Below are 10,763 nucleotides of genomic sequence, written 5' to 3'. Positions count from 1 at the left end.
GTAATCTGCTCCGCGCCGTTGGCATTCGTTAACTTTGCCGGGTACAATAGTTTTGTTTTTGGTTTGTGTATTTATCTTCTTATCGCTATTTGTATATACTTTCAATTTGTAGTCTAACTCTGTATGATGCACATGGTGTGAAGGCCTCCGCTGCCATATACACCAATAAAGTCTTTCTTGTTTTTGAAAAAAAAAAAGACGCGTTTTCTGGCAAATTTTTTTTTCAAAAATAATGGATTGCGCCACGCGTCAAATAATAACGTTTTCTCGTCATTTTAGAGATGACGGCACATTCGTAATTTTCAAAAACTTGTTTCACGGGGAGCAGATTTGATCGGATCTCTAGATTAATATTCCCAACTCAATGGGTTCAGCCCATAGATATAGAAAACGTATATATAGGTCTAGATAAAATATTTCAAAGGGAGTTAATACGGAGGTGACAGCTAGCAGAAACGCGTAATTTCTGCAGGCTATCCTTATAAGACGCTATCTATCGGTAAGAAAGCTCGTGCTATCGTCGCGAGAGCCATTGTCTCCTGCTTAAAAATTATACTAAAAGTCACCAACAGATGGTGCCTAAAGACTACGGCCTGCGGAAAGGTCAAGCACTTAGTACTAGGCTGCGTTCAGAAACGTTCACCGGTGACACCGGTGTTTTACTGAACGGCATTTTAATTTCGGGTTTTGACGTCACGATAGTCATCGGTGAGACACCGAAGTCACCGAAATAATAGTCGGTTTTTCCGATGACTGACGTAAAACTACTATTAATGCTACGCTATTTTAAAAACACCGATGACTGAATAAAAGCGTTCAGCAACTTACGACGTCATTATGACGAAAAAGCTCATCGGTGGAAAATATAAATCCACCGGTTTTTTTCCGTTGACTGTTTCTGAACGTACCCCTGAAATGCTAAGAGAGCTTGCGCTCTTGGTCACGTGCCTTCCTCGGTGTCTGCTAGGTGTCAATTCCGTATTTTATGTTAGGCTTAGACCATAGATATAGGTAACGTATATAAAGGTCTAGATAAAATATTTCAAAGGGAGTGAATACGGAGGTGACAGCTAGCAGAAACGCGTAATTTCTGCCGGCTATCCTTATAAGGCGCTATCTATCGGTAAGAAAGCTCGTGCTACCGTCGCGAGAGCCATTGTCATGATTGTCTCCTGCTTAAAAATTATACTAAAAGTCACCAACAGATGGTGTCTAAAGACTACGGCCTGCGGAAAGGTCACGCACTTAGTACTAAAATGCTAAGAGAGCTCGCGCTCTTGGTCACGTGCCTTCCTCGGTGTCAATTCCGTATTTTATGTTAGGCTTAGACGCCCCGAAATTTATCTAGACCTTAATATACATTTCTTATATCTATGGCTTAGACGCCCCGAAATTTATCTAGACCTTTATATACATTTCTTATATCTATGGTTCAGCCAGCCCCTGGAGGGCGGGCAAGTCTTGCTCGTAGCGTGCTCGTAGCCCTGCTTTCAAGCGTAGGAAAACCAAACGAGGGAAACGGAACAGTCAGATGCGTAGCATTTTAGATTTGGTTTTTTAAATATTCAGAAGGGCAGTATGCAAAAATGGCAAGAATTGAGCTGTGTTATGCTGGCTAAAAGGTTGAATTTTCTGGGACTAGCTGAAACCAATCTTCGAGATGGCGAGGAGCCCCCTTACCTGAGTAATTCCCAATGGGTTGGAACTAACCGTACCACTGGCGACAGGAAAGGCGGAGGACTGGGAGTGCTGTTGGCGGCCAACGAAATTGTTACTAGAACCAAGCGTTGTAGGCACCATATGGGGTTTATGTTAGAAAGAAGTCCCGACGTGTATTTTTTTGAGGCTGCTGTCCTGGCACGAATTGACCCACTGCTCAAGCAGCAGGAACGGAAAGATTTGAAATTATTCAATAATAAGGTTGATGCTTCTACCATTACTGATAACGTTCTCGAAAGGATGGAACCGATGTTACAGAAGAGGGATATGGCTCACCTGGAGAAAGTTCATTCTAAGGTTGATACGTTAGAGGACTTGCAACAAGAAACCCTCCGACGGAATAATGTTCTACTGATAAATGTGCCGGAGGATACTGCTAACTCTGACGATGCTACTGGTCAGGAGTGTGTCCGGGACCTACTTCGCTGTTGTAACCTCCCAACGCACATTCGCTTCTTTCGGCTACCAAGTACTTTGTCTAAGCCTGCTGGCCTTTATCCCCGGCCAATTAAATTTATATTTCATAACGACTATCAAAAGCAGGAATTTTTTAAGCATATCTCCACCAGGAGGCAAGATCAAAGTTTCCCTTTGGTGACACGCTCTGACCGTACTCGGGCACAACAGGCTCGGTACCAAAAAGCAGTGGGTGAACTGCAGAACCGCGTCTCTGCTGGTGAGAGTAATCTCTGTGTCAGGAACTATAAAGTTATCCCTAATGCTGCTGTAGCTACGAATTCCGCTGCCCCATCCTAGTGCCCACCGGGGTCAAATCCTTCCTCACAAGACTATCGCAAAGATGCATCCCAGGCCCAACCTGTCTATCCCTATTCACGATATCCATCGCCACAGCAGTTGCCGCACAACCCTGGCCAACCTCAACCACCTCGTTTCCAGATGGTTCAGACCTACCAACAACCTCCTCGTTTCCAACCCAAACCTTTAAACTGGTTGTCAAACCAGATGCCGAACTACTGAAATCGAGCACTCTCTCCACCGGGGACACCTGTCAACCAGCCCGCTAACGAGGACCTTCCTTGGCACTCTCTTCTCTTAACCCATGTGCAACGACTTTTATTCCTCCTGCCCGTGCCCTACTCCGCTTCCTATCGACTAACACGGGGTCGTTACTAAGTAAAATTCTCGAATTACGCTCCCTTGTTTGGAAATCTGTTCCCGACTGTATCTATCACCGAAACCTGGTTGAATAAGGATATTGTTTCGGAGCTCTTTTTAATAGAGGGTTTCGAGTCATTCCGAGCCGATTGTGATACTACCAAGTGGAGGGTTGTGTATTGTATTTTCGACCCTCAATCGATCTCTAACCTCTCCAAATATTTTGGTTTGTCAGCTGAAAATGGATGGACAACTTTATCTAGTACTCTGCTGTTATCGCAGCCCGTCCGCCACACTTGATTTTCTGAAGCGGCTGCTGGGCACCATCGAGCGAGCTAGCAAACTGGCCGCTCGTCTCATTGTATTAGGTGACTTTAATGCACCTGACATAAATTGGATCTTATTTTCTAATAGTAAAGGGGTGCGCTCTGTTGAGAAACGACTCTTAGATACTGTCTCTGTGTTTACATTGCGCCAACATGTGCTGTCTCCCATTTGCCAAAGGGGAGACAATCGACCCTCCCTCCTGGACCTTGTCCTCACGTATGACTGGGATGCCGTAATTGACCTCTCCCATCTACCGCCTCTGGGGAAGGGCGACCATGACGTTCTTTCTTTTTCTCTCCAACTGATGAATGCTATTCCGGACCCGCCTGCTTTACCAGTACGCTATTCGTATAACCGTGGGGACTATGACCTTTTCCGTGCAGCTCTCTTGACTAGGGACTGGAATGGTGTCCAGCTGGCTGATTCCTTGGATGAAATGGTCAGCCGGTTCCTGATTCTCATAAATGAGGCTAGAGATACCAGCATTCCCTTGGTTTGCAGCCTTGCCACTGAAAAGTCTTGTTTACGTAGGGAACCATGGTGGTCTGGGGAGACTGAAACATATATAAGTTTCGGTCGTCTCCGGAGTCTAGACATGACTTTGCTATACACCGTAACAAACTGATCTCGCACATCCGCTCTGCAAAGTACAAATACGAAGCCTCCCTTGGTGATGATGTACCTAATAATCCGAAAGCTCTTTACTCTCATGTGGCTCGCACCTTGAACCCAAAGAAGCCGCTCTTGGTTGTTGTTAATCAGGTCGGGGGAACTCTTCGGGATCCCGCTGCAATATTTGGAACACTTAATGACTTTTCCGTTCAGTATTCACCGACAAACCACACAAGGAGGCGGTTTTTCTGGGCGACTTCTTTTCCCACCTTGATGCTCCAACCTCACCTGCACGATAAAATTTGTCACCCCTGGACTTTGGCTTAACGTAAAACAATGTGCGTAATCATCTCCGGCGTTTGAAGATTGACAAATCCCTGGGACGGATGGTCTTCATCCCCGGCTGTTACGTGAAGGCTCGTCAATGCTTGCTGCACCCCTTCTCGCTATCTTTCAGTGCTCTTTGAACCCCGGTCGTCTGCCGGTCATCTGGAAGCAAGCCAATTTTACGGTGATTCGCAAATCACCCAACTCCAATGTGTATGATGACTTCTGCGGGATAAGCCTAACCTGCCTCCTCTGTAAGGAGCTCGGAACTAACGTTCGTGATACGGTGGTTTCCTTCCTTACTAAGCGCTCATTCTTCTCCAATGACCAACATGGCTTTTTATTAAAACGGTCTTGCTTCACGAACCTCCTGGCCACTTTGGAAGATGTTACTCAATGGCTTGACAGTGGGGACTCGGTTAACCTCGTTTATCTCAACCTCAGAAAAGCCTTTGACACTGTCCCTCATTCACTACTTATTATGAGTACCACATATGATAGTCAACTGGATTGCCAACTTTCTGAGCGGTCGGCTCCAACGGATAGTACTTGGGGGAGTCTACTCCGCCTGGTCTGAAATTACTAGTGGCGTCCCTCAGGGCTCAGTTCTTGGCCCCACTCTATTCGTCATTTTCATCAATGACCTCCCCCGGGCTTCCATGGAGTCTCTCTTGAAACTTTTCGCGGATGACAATAAGGTTGGGCACAGGATCGCTTCCCTTCCTGATACCCAAGCTCTCGAGAGAGATATTACTGCCTTGGATTCCTGGGTTTCCTCCAATGGCATGAGCTTCAACTCCACTAAATCGATGGTACTCCACTGTGGTGCTAAGAACCCCAACTTTCAGTACCAGTTGAGGGGCTGGGCAACTGAGGCTCATGCGGTGGTTCGTGACCTCGGGCCGGTTGCTTGGGGCTGCGCATAGCAAGGTGGCTTCGGCTCGCGGCATACGTGCACTATACATGCTACGACGTTCATTCTCTCACTTCAGTGAAAGGTCGTTAAAATTTTTTATACCGTACGTACGTTAGGCCTCACCTAGACTATTGCTCTAGTATTTGGTCACCCCATATGGTGAAAGAAATTGAGAACTTGGAACGTGTGCAGTGTAAGGCCACAAAACTCGTTGCTTGGCTGCGTAACGTCCCGTACCCTGATCGCCTCAAGAGCCTTCACCTCCTGACTCTTCAAAATAGGCGTCTTCGCACGGACCTTGTGGAGACCTTGAAAATTATTTATTCCCACTATGATGTACCTTCTGGGCAATTTTTTGATATTAAATGGACCGGGTGCAAAGCCCCCACCATTGTTAAACGGCGTTGCCTTAGTACGGTTCGGCGTACCTTCGTTACCCAAAAAAAAAACAATTTATAACAGTGCTCATTTCTATTCGATTGTATTCGCGTGGTCAGGGCTCAATAAGTGTATAGCTTTCTTTATCTGATGAATAAAACTATAATTAAAATAGTCTACTGCGTGGCCGGTACGAAGCCAAAGCCCACATCAGCGAGAATGGCCGGATGTTTAAGGAATTTGTCGAGGCCCACTCTTTTGTGAACGGCAACCTCTCACCTCGCTACGAAGGCATTTACACCCGCCATGACCATCACTCTCAGACCACCATCGATTATGTTATCTTTAGCGAACTACTCTATGATACTCTGATAGTCATGGAAATCGATGAATTAGGATCCTTAAGTGTTGGCAGCGACCATAACGCGCTGTTCGTCGACCTCGCCCCAATTTCCAACCCTGCGCCCTCCCGCCTGCTCGGCCCGGGCTCCACCGCCGCTGCTTCTCCTCGACTCTTCTGGACATTAGACGATCCTGAAAGTTTAAAGTCCTTTCGAAAGGAAATGGATAGTGCTATTGAGGATACCGCTGCAGAAATGACATACGACTACTTTTGCGAAACCCTTCATAACTCTATCGTCCCATTCCTTAGTTAATGGACACACTCCTCAAAAATTGGTGGGATAAAGATATAGCGCGGGCTATTTCTGATCGAAAGGCTGCCAACAAGGCTCATCACGAGGCCCTTCGCACCCACCAAGCTGCAGACGTTATTAAGGACAAGTGGGTCACATACCAACAATCCAAGCTGCTGGTTAAATCCCTTATCAACGGAAAAATGAAAGCTGTAAGCTGTTAACAAAAAAATTGAGAAAAACATTCAAGATGCTGGCAAGGATCGCGGTAAGAAGTTCTGGAAACATATTAAGAAACTCCGAAAGGAAGGTCAAAGGGATTCGCGTGAGAGATGGTTCACATTTGTTCGGTCAGCATGAGATAGGTCGGAGAATTGTGGAACATATCAGAGATCTAGAAGAAAAATTATTGTATCCCTCAGCCCCGGCTGAATCGTCGCGGAATCCATCCGTTGTCGCCCCTCCTCCTCCTACCGAAGCCCCTCCCGCTCCACCCAACCCTGTTAATACTAGTCTGCTTCTTGCATTCACTATGGCAGAATTGGAGTCGTCCCTTAGGAAACTTAAGTGGGGAAAATCAGCTGGGCGGCGAACGTCTGCTAGCGCTTGGTCCTCAAGCCAAACTGGCATTCCTACACGTCTTTAATCAAATTCGATTAGGTAATTCCACCCCTACTTCCTGGTCTACTACTCGAGTTTATAAAGGGAAAGGTAAAGATATCACTGATTTGGCCTCTTATCGTCCCATCGCCGTAGCATCGGTTCTGTATAAGTTGTACGCTATGATTCTCAAGGATAGGTTAGGTGGGTATCTAGAATCTCACGGACTTCTCAGCGAAGCTCAATGTGGTTTTAGGTCTGCCCTCTGCGTTCCCTCGGGATAAATCAGGTCAACTGGCGTTTGGCCCATCGTGACGATATACTACTTGATCTTACCGGCTCCCCTTGGAATTTTGAAATGGTCGCCTCCATTCTTACACTTTGGCCAAAACTCAAACTGAAGTGGCGGCGAAGCAACTGGCCTTATTTAGTCCCTCTATCAGTATTCAGCTCCCCTCAATTCTCTCGCCTATTTTCGGTGCCATTTATATTTGTATTTTTTGTATCTATCTGTATTTTTGTATACAATTTGTATTTTACATTTCATTTATTCCGTTTGTTTATGGATTTTATATCCTTCATTTTTCCTTTTCTTGTTTAACTTGTTCAGATAATCTCTGTTTCTGAAAGTGCTGCCATTACTGATTATCTAAGTATATTTTTAACGCGCTGCTGAGCTCCATTTTCGGAGCTGTTCTGTTCCAAAAGAGTGTAAGTTCTCTTACGGAAAATAAAAACCTTTAAACCTTTATATAAGGTGGTTCCTTTTCGCTTGTTATCAGAGGTCCACTCTTTCAACCCTAAGACGAACTATTCGCCTGTTTACTCATTATTTAACTTCATCCGCAACTAGGAGCAACAAACACAACACCCCACACAAGGAGAACTCAACCCGTCAAAAGTCGTGGATTTTCTTGTGTACATTTTTCATTGGCTAGACGCTTTAGCGCCTGCTGCCGTCGGAACGGGAAAATTCGGAAATTGTCTTCCCCCCCGCCCATAAAACGTTCAGCGTAAAGGCTCGTGACGCTCATCCAATGAAATTCGTACACAACCCTTCGTTAGCGTGTTTATAGGCTAGCTGTATTCTCCTTGTGTTTGTTGCTCCTAGATCCGCACAAACTAAATTAAAATCTAACGTAGTCCACCTTTTTACTGGTTCGTGGTGAAACAAACCGTTAGTGAAGATTTTTTAATAGAATAAAGGTACAGTGGCATACTTATGGGTAATTATGTTACATATGCTAATATTGTTCACAAATTTAAATTTCGACTCATTTTGTCGAAATCAAAAGTAAAAATAAACCTCTAGACTAGTCAAGATTAAAAACCATGAAAAATAAATGTTTCAATTTTTTATTTTCCGATTTGGGGAAAGTTTCCGCATTTAATTTATCCGGAAAATTAACAACTCTACTCTACACCATAAACTATTCGTCTGTTCCAGGATTTTAGGGCAAAAGCGACATAAGACCGCTTTTAGGCTACTCTTTTTTCTTCTTCAATCTGAAGGTGGTTTCTTTTCGCTTGTTCTGCACAAGCAATAATGAATCGCCCTATTATGTGAAAAAGTATAGATATAGATACTGTATGTATATATCTATATATATATACTGTATATATATATATATATATATATATATATATATATATATATATATATATATATATATATATATATATATATATATATATATACTAAAGTGTCCTATCACGTGTCGTGCGGAATACCCCAAGGATCTTCGATGGGCCCTCTACTCTTTAACATATACATATTTGACATCGCTCACATTATTAAAATTAATCAAGTTTACGGAAATTATAAATGCCAAATTACTAAACACGCAAAATATAGTTAGAGACTTAGGTATGTCATTCGATTGTAAACTTTTATTATCTCCAAATGCAGTGGCGTCGCTAGGGTGTTTTAGGCGGTGCTTAAGCCACCTGTCAAATTTCCAAAGCGCCACCTAAAATTTCTGAGAAGCGCCACCTAAAATTCAAATTTTTTCCAATTCACTTGTCGAAAAGTTTCTTCGAACTTAAAAATGGGCATCAAAAATTTAATTTTTCATAGTCGGCCTCAATATTTCAACTTTAAAAACCTTTTTGGGAGCTCCCCCCCCTCCCCCATTTCACTCACTATAGGACGCCCCTGACCAGTGCTAATGGCTTAAGCGCCACCAGTTTCGAAATCCTGGTGACGCCACTGTCCAAATGTCTCATTACTTTATATAAATCTTTAATTAAGCGTTCTATCACTTATTGTTCCGTAGTTTACAGTAGTACGTGTAAGACCCATTTAGATTAACTTGAAAATATACCAAGAAAAAATTATTATTTATTTAATGCCATTAATAGAAACCTGAACGTAGAATTAATAGATTCAGAATACAATCAATTTTTATTAAAACACAAACTAGACAAGCTTAAGGACACTCTAAAAAATTTATATACATTTTTGAATAATTTAATTGTGTCACGTATTCAATGTCCTGAGCTTCTGCAGACAGTAAAACTAAATTGCAATACACGGCAATAGGAACACCTTTTACCCAGAGCCACAACAAAAATCTTTTCGAACAACCATGGAAACAGCAATAATATTTTCCAAAAATGTATCGCAATGAGAAATGTCAAAATAACGTAATTCAAATTTTGAATTGTTATTTTATTTACTTCTATTTTTAATTAACGGACTCTCTTTTCATTTATTTGATGTTTTTCTACACTTTGATATAACTAGTGCTATTATGGGAAATGTATGTAAAATCATGACTTAATTTTATTGTAGTTTTGTTGAATTATATTCTATCTATATTATGAGGAGCGCTTGGTACGTCGGTCGTCGTACGTTCGAGCTTTCAGGAATGTTTGCTTAGTCTGTCATGAAGCCAAAGGCGGGGCGGCGAAGAGAAAGCCAGCGCGGGACGGAGATAGAAGCTGCTGCCTTTCGCTTTGTTAGTGCCGCAACTATAGCCTTTTTTTTGTTTTTGCTTAGTCAGTAAGCGTACCAAAGGCGGGGCGGCGAACCGGGCGAAGACACAGGCGGCACGGGACAGAGAGAAACCGGGACTGCCTTTCGCTTTGTTACTGGTGAAGGTTCGACCAGCCTATAGGTAGAGATAGCGAGGCGTCTGCCATTGGTACAGGGGGTTTACAGGGGTACAGGGGGGTTTACGACGAGAGAGAAAGGCGAGGTTTTTGTTATTTTTTCGGGGGAAAAGGGTACCCCGGTAATTCTGGCATGGGGAAAAAGGGAGGGGTGCCTTACTGGGGGGTTTGGAAGAGAGAGAAAGGCGAGTTTTTGAGTAATTTTTGAGGGGTACCACGGTAATTATCGCATGGGAAAAAGGGGGAGAGATACCTTACTGGGGGGCTTGGGACGAAAGATAAAGGCGAGTTGTTAAGTTATTTTTGCGAGGGAAAAAGGGTACCCCGGTAATTCTGGCATTCCGAAAAGGGGGAGGAGTGCCTTACTGGGGTGGTTCGACTATGGGGAAAAGGGTACCATGGAAATTATCGCGTGGGAAAGAGGTGTAGAGAGGTTGGGGGGCTTACTGGGGGGGGGGGGAGTGCGTCGAAACACACCACTAGCTGAGGGCCCGCCTGTAGGGTGGGCTTCTCGGCTAGTGAAGTATAAACGTTTGCGAGTGTCATGTATGATAATTCGCGCGTATGAAGTATAAATGTTTTCGGGTGTCAAGTATGATAGTTCGCGCGTACAAAGTATGCTCGTTTGCGTAAAGTATGCTAGCTTGTGAGACAAAAGTATGAGATAGTAGAAAAGTAAACTATAGTGTGAAGTAAGAATTTTGTCCGGTTTGGTGTGCCATATGCTCGTTAAAATTATCTGCACAACAGCTGAAAGTTCAACCGAAGGATATTAAGCCTGTTTATTAAGTTCAATTTACGAATAACATCAATAACCTTTGTCTGTTACACAAATTATTTTACAATAATTTGGATCTTATTAGTTTACGGCTCCCTTATCCTCCCAGGGTAGAAGGAAGATTACCGCATAAAGGTGCCCTTATTTTCGACCGGGAAATTTCATTCCCCCCTCTCGGTGCATGTATGAGAAGCGGAGATTAACAGGATTTGCTTGGCGTTTCTTGGCGCCACCTATCGAT

Source organism: Leiobunum rupestre, chromosome 8 (genome assembly GCF_980474605.1).
Source record: "Leiobunum rupestre chromosome 8, qqLeiRupe1.1.hap1, whole genome shotgun sequence".
In the NCBI taxonomy this organism is placed as follows: domain Eukaryota; kingdom Metazoa; phylum Arthropoda; class Arachnida; order Opiliones; family Sclerosomatidae; genus Leiobunum; species Leiobunum rupestre.
The sequence above is the reverse complement of the archived record's forward strand: the minus strand, read 5'-3'. Positions refer to the sequence as shown.